We start from the raw sequence: 14,581 nt of genomic DNA, 5'->3' as shown, positions 1-14,581 counted from the left end.
AAGGCTAGGCTACAGTAGAAAAGTAGAGTGCACTTTCTGCTTCTGTGTCAGTTGTGATCATTTCAGTTTCCTTCTGGATAGGTTTTCATTTTGAGATAAACTCTGTCTGGAATGACACGGCATCTCTGCAGCCACAAAATTGTTATGAAACGCTGAACACAGAGACCTTGCTATCAAAATACTTGTTTCTTCATCTTGTTTTGATCACTGTTGTGAAATTGAATAATTAAGAAGTTCTACTCCAAAAGTAGAGAAAAGGTATTGGAGCTTGCATCTTTTTTTTGTGCAAAATAATGCTGTCTTGAGACCCATTTATTAAAACCAAGTTGTAATGAAAATATCCTAAAATCCTCAGCTTTAGCTTGGTTGTATCAAATGCTTGGTAAAACTCCAAAGTGGTAAATAACTTGGTTATTTTCTTTGTGGAGTATTAATCTTGTTTGGTTTAGCATGTAAAACTAAAGACACAGCTTATTTTTACTTAGTGTACACTTATTTTAGAGTATCCCTTCCATACAGTATTAAAGATATTTATTACAGAACCCAGGAGGCTAGTCACAGACCATGGACTGCTGTGTTTGGTGGTCTCAGAGGCAAAGTGTTCACCTAGGCAGTTCTGGTCGGCACAAATAGTCTTAGTACTGATGCCAAAGTCCTTGTAGACAGTTCAGCAAATAATGGTTTGAAGGGAGTGTGACAGAGATGATGGTCTCATGTTGTTTATTATGGCTCAAGAAGAAAATAAAGATGCATCTGGTAAAAGAACAGGTCTGAAAAATTACATTTGTTACAGTGTAGGTGTGAGCAGCATAGTTAAGGCAAAAAGAAACACTACTGTGCTACTAGAGAAGAAATCATGTGCCTAGGTGAGCATTTCTCATCCTTCTGTGTGGTTTGAAGTGTCTTAGTATGAAGTGGAAAAATGAGAAGAACTCTAACTTCAATGTAGAAGTCTGGGGAGAAATCCCTTACATAAAACAATGTAAGAAAAGAAAGCTGAAAAAGGGGAATCTGTTGGCTGTAGCAGGTAGCTGATTTCCTTCAGGAGGGTACTGAAAATTTTTTAAACACGCACTGACTTGATTTGAAGGTGAAACCATTATCTAGTATTGCATTTTTCTAGACTGGCCATCAGTAAAATCTCTGTCATTGTTTTATTGCAATATTTGGTGGTTAAAATCCAGGAGAAAGTGTAATGAATGTTAAGTTGCCTGTCTTTTCAGTTACTTCTGTTAAAAGCAAGAATTTATTTTTGTTGATGATGCCAACAGTTGACATGCACAAGATGACATTCTCAAAGTGAGTATTTAACAAATAAATCCACATTTTTTTCTGTAACTTCTGGTGTAAATACCTGTCTGTTTTTTCTCTTGAGACTGTATTACAAGCAGTACTGGGTTTCTTAACGTGTGATTAGGTTTGCTGTAGAGGTTTTAACGGAGCTAAATTTTGAGATACCTAGTCTGAGATGAGATGTCCAGGTGACTGGTTTACACCTGATGGTTCCTGACAATCCCTAAAATATTTCATGAAAACTTGTTTCTTCTCTATCAGGACAAATCCCTTGACCACTGTTGTTGCTGTGTTATTTTGGGAACTTAGTGCCACATGGTGTGTGTTGAATGGAGATTTATTTTTAGGGTGTTGGTTTTCTTAGAAAACTCAAAGCTACAACAAATGGCCAAGTCTTCTGATTGAACTTTCAGATCTGACTGTGTCATTTTGGGTGCTAATATGAATGCTAGGTGTTCAATGAACTGTTTGTATATGATACCACAGATTTATTTATCTCTTAGTGAGGATGTCAACCTCAAACAATTAAGCTATATTTATAGTTTTATATCAGACTAAATAACTCCTCTGGATTCAAAAATTAAAACCAAATCACAGTTGATCATGATGACAATATAAATAGGGCAACAAAATTACCAGATCTTCCAGGAGGCTTAATCTCTTGTTCTTTATGGTTTAGTTGAAACCTGTGTATCATAAAAGGTGGCCCAGTATTGCTCTTCGCCTTCATAATTATTTAACTTTAAGGTTTTCTTAATTGTAGTTAGACAATCAAAAGATGCCTATCTCAGCAAACCTGCTGGCACTATTACCTCCAGGCTGCTCTCTATGTGGAGTTTCAAATGCTTCTGCCATGGTGAATGCATCACCATTCCTGCTTGGGGCATCAGTAGTTTGGAGGTGGATTTTGCAATTTTGTCTGTGTCTGAAACTGCTGGTAATCTAATTGCTGGATTCAGGCAGGGAACTTGCTCCTTAGAAAGCTTTCTCAGGGGCAGACCTGAATGGATTTGAATGTCTGAAAAACCCAGGGGTGTGGTGGAGTACCATGGGAATTGCCTTTAGCCTTGCTGGATGGATATACAGCTTGTGAAAGGTCTCAGGAGGATTTGACCATGCCTTAAAAATACAAAAAGAAGGCACCCATATTTCAATTCTTAGTCTGGTTCTCTGTAACCCTAAAAAGAAACGTGAGTTCTAAGTGAGTAAATCTTTCATTTGATATCAGTGGTTCACCAAAAACATTTTGGGTATGACTATACTTACCTAGATTATTCACTGCCCCATCTGGGAGCCACTGCTTTAAGTCGTAGGTGTTACATGTGGTAGTAGGTGCCAAGTGTAGTGGAGCAGGAGGCCATTTTACTGCACATCTCTATTTTTGTTGAGTTGGAACAGGTTGAATTTTTTTTCACGCGTTCTTCTTGGAGCTGGTGAACTTTGTCTGTTTATTCCTTTTGAAAGAAAGACCTCAAATGTTTTTAAGCAGCACATGCAGAGAAGGATCAGGCTTTTTCTGTGGTTAAAAGCTCAGGTGCTGGTAGCACGAGTATTTTCATTGGGCAGGCAGAAAGAGAAGCTGATGTTCCTGGGTAGATCTGTGCTACTTAAATTGCCCTACTGAAGTAGGGCAGTTTCTCTGGGGAGTCCTTTCCTTGTTTGAGAGGGGCTAAAGGTACAGCAAGAGATAGTTTCTTCCCTGCTGCTTTCTTTATACCAGTCTACCTGAAGCAGAGTTTCTCTGGCTCTAAAATTGTTGTTAAGCTTCCTAAGAATACTTTTATTAACTGTAATTGCCTGTACAGTTTGACAAGATTAGCAAAGCATGGAGAGTGCTTGTTACTGTTAATTTTTTTCTTTTAATGACAAAGTTCGTCGAATTTGGCATGGTCTGTCTGCTGCAAACTCCTGAAGTAAAAACAGTGAGGGCTTGGCAAGCAGTACAGTTCTGGTAGGAGGATGTTTGGGCCAAGGACTCATAGCCAAGCTCTTACCTTTTCGCATAAGATTTTCTTTAACGGGAATGCAAAGGAGATGGGACTGTGGTTAAATAATTACACCTTGATTGAGGGAACAGCCCTGAGGAAGGTGCTCATGTAATGAGCGTCCCTATTGTGCTGTGTAAGAACAAGGACGCTGTGCTGAGACTGTGAGCAATCATCACGCTGGAGATGGCTGATACCTGACTCTACAGAACTGTGCTGAAAGGCACTGTTGACTTCAATTTTACCTCAAACACACCAAAAATCCATGGCAGTCTAGCACATGGGATAATACTGTACTTTAGACTGTGCAGCAGGACTTTGGACCTTCATGCCCAGGCATTATCCATTTGTACCAGTGAAATGGGAATTCTGTGTGGCCAAGTTGCCTTTTCCCATCCAAGCAGTGCATACTTTGTTTAAAGCCAAAGGTGTATCCTGGGGAATACTGTACATTTTACAGATTGATATATGGTGGCTAGGTTGATCTTCTTGGAGCACTAGGGTATTTTTCCCCTCCTTCAGTTATTCCAGCATACTTCTCACTCAATTCCATACACAGCTCCTGCTGTCTGCCGCAACCTGTTTGTGCTGGTGGCAAGTTTATTTTCTATTTCTTACTCTGTGTATCTGAGCAGGAGTAATAACACAAGCTTAGAGATCTCTGCTTTGTGCAGTGTTTGGTACTATAAAGGCAGCAATTGCTGAATAAATCATTCTGGACATGGCACTCTGGGACAGTGCAGCTAGAGATGCTCAGTCTAGTCCATCTGCCCTACACTGTGGATTGCCATAGAGGAAAGGTTTAGCTTGGGTATGGAAAGCTCTCTAGCTGTGCCATGAGGTGAGCTTGCACAAATAAACCCTTCTTTTTATCAAAGCTGGCTTGAGCACTACACTGGTGGTTTGGCTCAGAGGTAGCTCATGAGTCTCAGGTTTTAAGCATGTCCCCTGCATGCTGTCCCTGCACCAAAGCATGCATGGAATATCAGAATAATTTAGTTGCCAAAACCATAAAAAAAAAAAACCCCAACAAAAAAAAAATCCCCAAAAAACAAACCTCTAGAACCTTCAGTATCTTGCTTTTTCACAAAAATTCATAGATATGGCCTTAAGTATATCTTTGATGTCAGGTGGTCTCCTTGCCAAACCTAAATCTGGTTCTCAGTAACGTCTTACATAGTTATGCTTTCAATAGAGTGCCAGAAAGCTAAACCCTGGTAAGACTGTGCTTTAAGCTGATGGCGAGAACAAGTTTAGGAAGACTGCTTTAGTCCTGGATAGGCATTGTAGCCTAGATACATTTTCTTCTAGAAGTAAGTCATAGATTTTATTTATTTTGCCTCTTCTAAGGTAGTTTAATATACATTAAAGCATAGATGTTCTAAAGAATTATTTGGATTTGTGCTTGATCTCTTCCATCTCCCAGGTTGTGGATTACTTGCCTTTGGAAGCACATGCCCCAGGCATTCCTGCTCTGACTTGAGCCCTGTGGCGTGACTGCAGAGGAAGAAGCCTGAAGAGGGTGGGAGAAGCCCTTCTCCTTCCCCCTTCCCCCCCACCCCCCGTTTCCTGGTGACCTCCACTTCTGTGTGTGTGCTCAGCTCTCTTCCTGCACGTTTTGACCCATGCTAGAATCCTATCAGAGAGGGCAGTTGCAGTCAGGGATGCAGTCTTTGCTGGAAAGAATTTCTTACTTTAGTCTACACATCTGAAATGTTTTTGGTGTTCATTGGTAGGAACTGGCTCCTTTTACTCTGTGGTTCAAAGCACCAGGGTTAATCTTTTCATGCCACTTAGTGTTCCTGGGGAGAACCTAACTGCATACACCATTCTCAGGGACAAACCAGTTCCAACTAACATTTCTTCGCAATTCAAATAAAGTTTAAAAAATGAGCAAAATGACCCCAGGTAACAAATGCATCAACTACATCTATTTTTGTCATGACTTTTTAAAGATAAATGTGATTAATCTCACGTGCTATTTTTCTCAAAAATGCTTAATCTCAAATATGCTTAACCTGCTGTCTTTGTTGCTGCTACCTAAGTCAGCTTGAAACTCCAGGAGAAGAAAATTTGTTTTACTTTAAAAGACCAAAGTTACTGTCTCCTCATTGCATTGCAGGATGAAACTCCTAGTTCTAGAATTTTGATTAATGCATTACATTTTAAGTTGTATCTGGAAACGGTCAAAGTTTTTCCATAACCTCGAAAACACTTTAAAGGAAAGTAATTTTCCTATGGTGTTTTTGTGAGGGCTTTTGTTGGGTGATTTTTTGTTTGTTTCATTTTTCAGAAAATACAAACGTTTTTGTAAATTCAAGCAGGCTGCAAGAAGGGTTTGTAAGGAGAAGATTTTTTTTAGTTTCAACTGACTTATTTGTAGAAGACAGGCTAGGTTTCAGGAACACAAATTTTACGTAAATCTTGAAAAAAAACCCAGTGAATATAAAGCTAGGTCAAGTGCCAGTTAATAGCAATAAACAACTTTATAATCCAGGGAAATGTTTGTTTATGGGAAAAATCTACCAAAAATCTAGTAACTTCATGATGACTCTGGGATTTTCTTGTCTTGGTATTAACTCCAAGAATTTGGGTGGGGAAAGTGTTCTTTCTTTGAGGCTATCTTTTAGGTTTCTTTCTGTCTTTTATAACATATTTCCAGTGGTGTGACTTCAGCCAGACAGTTTCCATAAGAATATGATTCACTGCATAATTTATTACATGCTTCGGGATGTGCTTTGGACTTCTTTTCCTGTTTGGGAAGAGGGACAGGCTGGATGTGGAGATGTTGTGGAAGCCTTGGCTGCTGTTTTTCTGTCATGGTTTGGTTCTGTTTCATGTCAGTGTATGTGAGGAAGGGTTTGTGCATTCTGGATTTCATGCCCTCCCTCTCCTTATCACTTCATATTAACCTTTCTTATAAAAGATACCACTTCTCTCTGCAAGACTTGCCTTTCCTGTATCCTTGGGCACTTGCAAATGCAGCAGGAACAGCAGGGATCTGTTGGATATGCACTTCTTGTGGACTGCATCTGTTTGTTTTCTTTCATGAAGTAGTGTGGTGCTGGAAATTACTGTGGGATGATGTCCCTTTTCCTGACACAGAGTGGGATGCTTTTCTAAGGACATTAAGGGTTCATGCAATGGCATTGTTGCACAAATATGTAATACAGGTTTGAACATACTGACATGATACTTCAAAATCTACAAAAAAAAATCCCAAAATCAAAATGTCTGTATAAGTTGTGAACACAACCTCATGAATGACAGTGGGAGAGCCTGGGCTAGCATTACATCTCTCGTAGCATTGCCCCAAGAGAAATGCTTTAGCAGCATAAAAATGGCCACTTTTTCCTCTTTTCCTTCTGCTCCAGCTTAGTGTTTATAGGTAAAGTCTCTGCAGTGGGAAACATAGACTGTGTGCATCTCCACTGAAGTCAACGTTTAGTATAGTGACAGGCACAAACTTGAGTCAAATGCTGAGAATTAGGATTGCTAAGAACAAAACTTGCAGGTGACCATTTTTAAACAGTGACCTGGTTTGTGTGGGTTTTTTACCTACTATTGTATTTCTAGAGGGCTTTCCTTTACTCTCACCTAAGAATGTTAAGAATTTTAATATCATCTTAAGAGGATATTCACACAAAAATGTGATTGTGCCTGTTTGGGAGAATGTTCCTTATTCAACCTAGCCTTGGACACTTCCAGAGATGAGGCAGCCACAGCTTCTCTGGGCAACCTGTGCCAGGGCCTCACCACCTTCACAGGGAATAATTCCTATTTCTTCTTAATATCTAATCTAAACCTCTTCTCTTTCAGTTTGATGTCTTTCTCTCTTCATGCCCTTGTATAAAGCTCTTGCCTGACTTTCTCGTAGGCTTCTGTTAATTATGGAAATTATTGGACTGAATTAGTTAAAAACACCTGTTTCCTGCACCTTTTAGTGAGTAGTTCTGTTCTGGATGTTGTGAGGAAGGTGAGGCCTAAAATAGTAACCTGAATACAGACACATATTCCTAAACTTCTAGTTAGTAAAGTTAGAGAAAATTGAAAAAATAGAAAAGGAAGGAAAGAAAAAAACCTAGACTGTGCAATATTTGATGGTAAGCCATTGTAACTGCCTTGAAACTGGAGTGGCATGCCTGAGTCAGTGAAGTATGAGCTAAGAACCTGGCAGAAGCCTTTTGCACAAAGGAAGGTTGAGAGAGTCTCTCAGGAAACCTGTGTGCTGCTAAATGTAGCATGTTTGAACATGAGACTGACATAATTGTGAGTTCATAGTAGTGAAAGAACAAAGTATCAGCCACAAATTAGACTGACCTAATTTTTAAGTCACTTATAAAAACTTAATAGTACAGTATCTTGCTTGTGCAAGCTGTTTATTTATATCCCAACCTCTGACTACTTCATTTAAACTTCAAGTTAACCCTCTAAACTGTAAAAGGAATTGTTCAAGAAGGTGGGGGGGGGGGCAGTGGGGTGTTTGAGGTGTGCTGCAGACTTCCTTCTGTGGCTCTCATTCTACTCTGACCTCAATTTTCACATAAAGGAAGTGATTAAAGACCACCAATTGTATACCTTCATCCTTCAGGATCAGTTTCCAGAAGTAAAAGCCTCAGGACTGCTACCAAATCCTAAATCGTTCTTATTGGCTGTTCACATGCAGACTGGAAGTCTGTCTGCAAATTGCCAGAATATGTGCCAGTGGTATAAGCAGGAATTTATGTAGAATGGATACGCTATTATAAAACTAATCAGTATCATGTATTGATGTAGGAGGGTTGAAATCAAATGTACTTTAAGGTCCCTTTCAACCCAAACCATTCTTTGACTCTGTGATTCTACTTCAGTGGTAATGTTTGTAGTAATGCAAGAGGCACAGCTGGGGAAGAGAAGTCATCCTCTGCCTTCCTTCTCCCATTGTACAGATGTATGTGGCTTCTCTTTTCAGCTATGCGGTCACCATGTTAGAAATGCGGCTTTAGCACTGCTGCAGGTCTGGTATAACATGATTCAAATTCAAAGAAGCATTTGTTGGGAAAGACACACCCGAGCATGTGACTAGGATTGTAGCTCAGTCAGGTACCACGACTCTTCTTTCTGTTCCTGACTGAGGCCCTGTTGGTACCATTGTGTCAATTGAATTAATATTTGAAAGTAATTTTAATAAGCAAGCCATCACAATTACCTTTGTGGGTACAAGTTAGGTGTGAAAACATGTTCTGTTCCCAGAGTGTGAGCTGTCAGTAGTCTTACACTATGGTGAGAGATTTGAGTCACAATCATCTGGATCTAGGGGTTTGTTAATTTGTTTTCTGTGCCTCATCTGCAATTCAGCCATCACTCCATATCATAGCCTGAATCACTCACTACTCTGCACAGCCCAGAATGCGAGGCCTCTTTGCAGGATTACTGCAACTGTTTAGTTTCTGGGAACATAGAACAACTTGATTTATTTCCACCTGTTAATTGCGAGCTGTTGTTGTACAGCATATTCCTCAAAGTTTCCTTTTCTACTCCCACTTCAAGATAGCTGGGCTGTCCCATGTTTGTGGACTCACTGTTTTCCGACATCTATTCTGTTTCCTTGCCATGTAAATGTAATTTAAGGAGAAACCAAATTAAATTTAACTGCTATAATGAGTAGGATTGAGCTTACATGTGTGTAATAACAGTGTTTTATCTGGCCCAGCCTCCCTTCTGAAGATGCTTCTGCATGCTTTTTTCACTATGTAGCATACACTGGTGGCAATATTAATTTTGTATAGAGCATGCAGAGAGCTTTAAAGTGAGTTTGACAACAGACTTAATTAACACATTTATTAGTTTTTTTTTAAATTTCTAGATATTTCCCTGTACAGCTGACAGAACATGCATGCAGCCACAGTGCAGCACTGTGTTTTCAGACATAGGCAGGAAGAAACAAAATATTAATGTTGACAGTTTAAAAAAAAAATTCCTTTCAGACTTTCTCATGCCCTGATGTGAAGGGGTTACATGTACATGTTGCCTTCTGGGAGAATTGGTGTCATTTCCTCAAATGGGTGAAAGACCAGAATGTTTTAACCTACATTGTTCCATACCATGCAAGCAATTTACAAGTCTCTATTCTTAAAGGAGATTGACTCATTTTAGTCATTCAGTTTAATTTAAGAGAAGAGTCAATAAAAAGTCTGCTGCAAGAAATTCATCCCTGCCTTGCCCAGAAGCTATTCTGATTAATTTCCCTAACAGAATTACCATCATTATCCTCTGTCTTTAATCCATCGTAGTCCTTATTCAATGGTTTCAGACCCACCTTCTGTTTTTATCATATAGTGACCACAAAGATTTACCCTTTTGTAAATCTATGTTTTGGCTCTTTATTTGCAGGGCCATATTATTTGGATGTCTCCCCCTCAAAGGCTTTCATTAGGCAGAATGCCTTATGTTTAAAAGTTAACCACTCTCTGAAGACTCTGAGATCCCATCTTACCCTCTTTCCTGGTAAGCCTTTTAAAGAAGTAGCACGGACTATTATAACAGCTGTGCTTGGTGTTTATTTTGCACTACTCTTCAGAGCACTCCTCTTTTTAATCTGTTTCTCATCAAAAAGATGAAAATGCAAAATACAGAAGTCACTGTTTGTGCTGGTCTGCAGAGCTGCAGAACAGGTGATTCAAAACATGCAGCTTGTGTAGGAGATTGAAACCTTTGTGTCATGAAAGGTGCTGCTGTATGCCACTGTCCTCCGGAGTCCTGGCTAGCTCTGCGATGTTCCAGGGACAGTGGCAAGAGTGGGGGACTGACCGGGCTGGGGTCCTGCCTGAGCCAGAGCCTCTGAGCCAGATGCCCAGCAGCAGGAGGCTCCCTTGGAGGAGTGTTGAGGACTGAGTAAAGGAGGCAGGGGAGGCTTTTCTATGGGGCAAAGTCCAGCAAATGTATTGGAAGAGGTGAGGGGAAGGAACACAGGAGAGGAATGCCAGAGGGGAGCACAAGCAAAAAGAGCACCGAGCACACCTGTGCATGGGTTTTTAAAAACTTGTCAAGCAGGGGGTGGATAAAACAATACAACCAATGAGTAGCTTCCAGGATGTGGTTTCTGGGACTAAAACAAATCAGGGCAAGGGGAGGAGAGAGTGTCTGGCTGAGGATTGGGCCTGAGGGTGAGGGACAGGGAACTTTCTAGAACAAGGGGTCAAGTTTGGGCTGACGGACATTGGTTTGCCTTGACTGGCAGGGAAGGATTTTGAAAGTAGGGAGGGGATTCTTTGAGGGATTGGGTAGGTGGGCATAACACAGGGGAAAACCAACTGGAATAACTTCGGGGACACTGGAACATACAATAAAATGACAGAATATGCAACTCAAACTTACACACTACAACAGCTGTAAAGCACCTGTATCATACAAACAGCAAAGATACGCTGGAATTGCAACAGTTTGAGGATTTATAAATTAGTTCAACACTTTAAGTTTTTCATTGTGTTACTTTGTTTTCTTTGTGCCTTTGAAAGCTACCATATAGTTGCCGGTAGAGGGTGGCTGGTGTGGGCAATTGGTCACAGCTACACGATCAATCTTTGCCATTTGGTGTACAGGGCCAAAGTAGCACTCGTGATGTGTTTTGTGAGGGTAGGCAGTTGCCATTCAGTTGTCCTTCAGTTCAGTTCTCCTTTAGTTTTATTTAGTTTGTGAATTCATGTGTTTTATGCTGTGACTTTGCATTTGATCTCTTCAGACTTGGATTACATAGATAAGTGAAATAATTTTCTAACTTACTGTAAATTTTATAAATATTATACCAGAGTCTTCATACACAATGAGATTTTTGGGAAAAAGAGGAAGGTGGTGATGTCCTTAGAGGGACGCTGTCATATTTGACTGTTCCATCTCTCCCTGGCTTCTCTCTTGCTTGATTCTCCTTACTCTCTGCTGTGGGAGGAATCCTCTGCGTGACCCCGCTGGCTGGGTTTGTTTAGCTGCAGTTTAGGGAAGGCACTGAGCAAGAAAGGAGAAAGAAAAGGCTTCAATTTTTAATTCTGGAAAAGAGAAAAAGGTATTTAAATAAGGCCTGGAGGACTTCTTATTTGCCAGAAGTGACAAGTTTATATCCTTCTGTGACTCAGCCTAATTGAAATGATCTCTTTATTCTAAAGTCAGCAGAAAAATCCTGGCCTCTTAATGATGAAAAGCTTTTTTAAAAAACATTCTTCTAAGCAGAAATAGCTGAAGTTTCCACGTTAAACTTGTGTGGCTCATTCATATTTCACTCAATGGTAATATGGTATCCTCTCTCTCTTCCCCTCCTTACCACCTGAAAAGGTGGTGGGGGTGGTGTATAAAATGTTTCTGAAAATTACAGGAAATTACTTTTCCTTAAATGGCTTTGCCAGGGAATTTCCAAATGTGCTTAATGCTTATGGCTGAAGTTGCAGCAGTTCAGTCTTCAATCATGAGTGGATCCTGTTCTTAAAATGTGACACCTGCTTCCAGTAAACTATGTTGAAATTAAGTATATGCTTTGTTTCTCATCTGCTCTTCAGCAGAATTAATCATTCCCTGTGGTGAAATAAGGGCTCTTGGGGGCTGCTTTAAACACTAGATTTACATGTATTTATTAAAGTGGGGAAAATGGAATATAGTGTTCTGAGGTGAGAGCTGGTTTATTTGTAAGAACATCAGAGAGGTGTGGCTATCAGGAGTCATGGCATGGCATGGATGGCACAGAGAGGCAGGTACTGGTGAGTGTGAAGGCTACCTGACAGCTTTCAGGGAGACTTCAGGAGCTGCATGTGAGGCACGAAGGAACAAAAGGGGAGATGCTTTTTGTCTCAGGACGTTGTTTCCTTGGGCTGTCACAAGGTGGTCTCAGATCATAGGGCCCTGTCTCTAGGCAGAGCCTCATCAGTGCTGAGCATTAGTTTAGTGTTAATTTCTGGGATGAGATCAGAAAAAGGGATAGCAACAAGTAGAATGGGTTTTCTCTTTGTTCTGTGTTGCCTTCTGCCAGGCTTTTGCCACTGGATTATGGAAAGGAGCAAGGGAGGTCTGCAGAGCCTCTTCCTGAAGCTCAGAAAGGAATGAGAATCTGGAGCAGGCAGAGGGCAAAAAAGGACCTAGCCCAATTTCAACAGATCTTCTCATCCAGCTCTCTTCCCTGCTGCTCTCACATATATATGCCTACATACTAATGATGGAAGAGAGAGGATCTCCAACCTGGGTCCTTCCAGGGAAAAATACAGGGATTTCAAGAGATGAGCATAATGAGCAAAGCCCATTCTGGGCTCTAACCTCAGTATTGTCTGAAGGCTTCTCACCCCATGTTCTACTCTGCCATTTCCTAGAGACAGAGAGATGGTTGATCCCTGTAGTTCTTTTCCTTGTGGGATGCTGTGGGTTTTTAGACTGTTCACCATAACATGCTCAGCCCTTTCCTGGGGTGGCTCTTCTCAGTTGTCATATCCTTTACTAGGTGCTTCAAGAGCCACTCCTAGATCTCACAACAAGGCACTGCTTGGCAATAATTTATTGTCATGGTTTATGTCACAGTGATTAAAGGAAGCTGTCATCTCTTGGCAGCCATGATTTGAATCTTGGGTTTATCTGCCCAGGAAACAGTTTGGAACTGACGCTGATATGTTTATCTTCACTTCCTTGTGTAAAACTTGTAATTTAATTTGTTCCTGTTGGAACAGCAGGTGCTTCGGGTAGAAGTTGTATGGGTATGACTGTGTGTAATGATTGGTGATGCTAGTGTTACTAGTTTCCAGTGCTGGCTTTTTTAGAGTGTGGGGAAGTGGACTTAATTACACAAATGTCCTGTTTCATTGGTCTCTGTCCATGCAAAATACATATGTATTCACACTTCCTTGTGGCAATCTTTCACATTAATAGGTACTGATCAAGAGATTGTGAATTTGTTTAATTCCATGCAAATGCATCACCTTTAATGCTAAGTTATACATTGGTTTTCTAGCAGTGAGATGTGTCAGAGTTTGGAAGGCTATCTGGTTGGTTTTTGTTTGTTGGGGTTTTATAAGCATCTCCAAATTTTTTTTTTAAATTTCAATTTAAAGATAGTAGAGGGGTTTGCTGTGGTGGTTTTTTTCTCTTTTCTTTTAGAAAATCAGTGTAGAGTAACTTTCTATTTTGGACTCATTCCATATAAATGAATGCCAGCATTCATAAATAACTTCTCACCTAGGTTTTAATGTGTTTGGGGGAGTTGTACAGCAAATGACTGTACTGAAAGTGTAAAATCCATTTCCTGATTTGGGTTGGGGGGTGTTTGTCTGGTTTTTGGTTTTTTTGTGCGTTTTTTATACTTGTAATAAGGCTTTTATTGCTGTTATTATTAATATTATTATTTTTCTGTATTTAGGTAATTCCTTCTGCTGGCCTTTGTATGTGGACCACCTTCTGTCCTGCCATATAAATTGTGACTTAAATGTAGGTGAGCAATAGCTTTTGCCATGAAACAATAATGAATTAATTAAAAAATCATACTCCAAAATTTTCCATTGCTTTGACTTGGAGGTCATAGAAGGAGAATAATTTTTTTAAAATCCATTGACACTTTTCCTGGTTGTCTAATGTTCTGGGCAATAGGAACCTAAAAATATAATGTATTATAGTATATGTTTGAAGCGGATTAAATAATCTCTCATTCTGGTTGTCACAGACCTATATGCTGTGAACCTGCAGTGAAAAAGTATTTTGAAATGGAAAGAGCTTCTCACTCAATTGGGTGGAGAAGAGAGTCCCCAGATTAAGTCTGAGTGTCTTTTGAATAGAGTGATGTAACATATCAACAGCATGTTCTAATGCTTCCCAGGAGGCCACGTTCTGCCAGTCAGGTTTCTCTGCAGTCACACTTAATAAATGTTTATTGTTTCACTAGGAATGTCAAAGAGATTGGGTCCTTTGTCAAAGCAAGTGATGATAACCTGGCTTATTGCTTCAAGATGATGATGGTGCATGGATGATATTTGCAAGAACATTGCAGATGTTTGTGAGCTATGCTGAGTAGGTCACCAAACGTGGTGGTTTGGTGTGCTTTTTGGTTTTATTTTGAAATAATACAGTATATTATTTCAAATATGATTATTTGTGTGACAGAAAATACCTGTTATCTAAGTGGAAGGCCCATTCCTCTTGCTTAGCCCAGCCGTCTCAGAGTGGTAAAAGTGTTGCTGAGCAGTAGCACTCTAGAAATAGAGTGAACTTAAAGATCTTAAGTGGATGTCTTTTATGCAGTGTATTCATGGGAGGTTGATATCTTTTCTGACTCTCTCTGTGTCTGTTTTCACATTAGTGAGCAC

At 40.0% G+C, this 14,581-nt stretch overlaps 1 protein-coding gene across 5 annotated transcripts in view; it reads left to right on the top strand.

Annotated features, from left to right (window-relative positions):
• The window catches only part of DUSP16 (dual specificity phosphatase 16), a 63,361-nt gene that overhangs the window by 13,981 nt on the left and 34,799 nt on the right, over nucleotides 1-14,581 (top strand). The window contains exons 1-2 of one of the 5 annotated variants that reach the window (XM_077783271.1): nucleotides 9,739-9,764; nucleotides 13,642-13,709. The exons of 1 other annotated variant lie outside the window; for it this stretch is intronic. The gene's annotated coding sequence lies outside the window, so the exon portion shown is untranslated. Of the gene's footprint in view, nucleotides 1-9,738; nucleotides 9,765-13,641; nucleotides 13,714-14,581 lie in introns of those variants that run through there. 3 more of the 5 variants (XM_077783269.1, XM_021535107.3, XM_021535106.3) reach the window with 3 other exon arrangements.

This window comes from Lonchura striata, chromosome 5, assembly GCF_046129695.1.
Source record: "Lonchura striata isolate bLonStr1 chromosome 5, bLonStr1.mat, whole genome shotgun sequence".
Lineage (NCBI taxonomy): Eukaryota > Metazoa > Chordata > Aves > Passeriformes > Estrildidae > Lonchura > Lonchura striata.
Note: the sequence above shows the minus strand (reverse complement) of the source record. Positions and strands in the feature narration are given on the sequence as shown.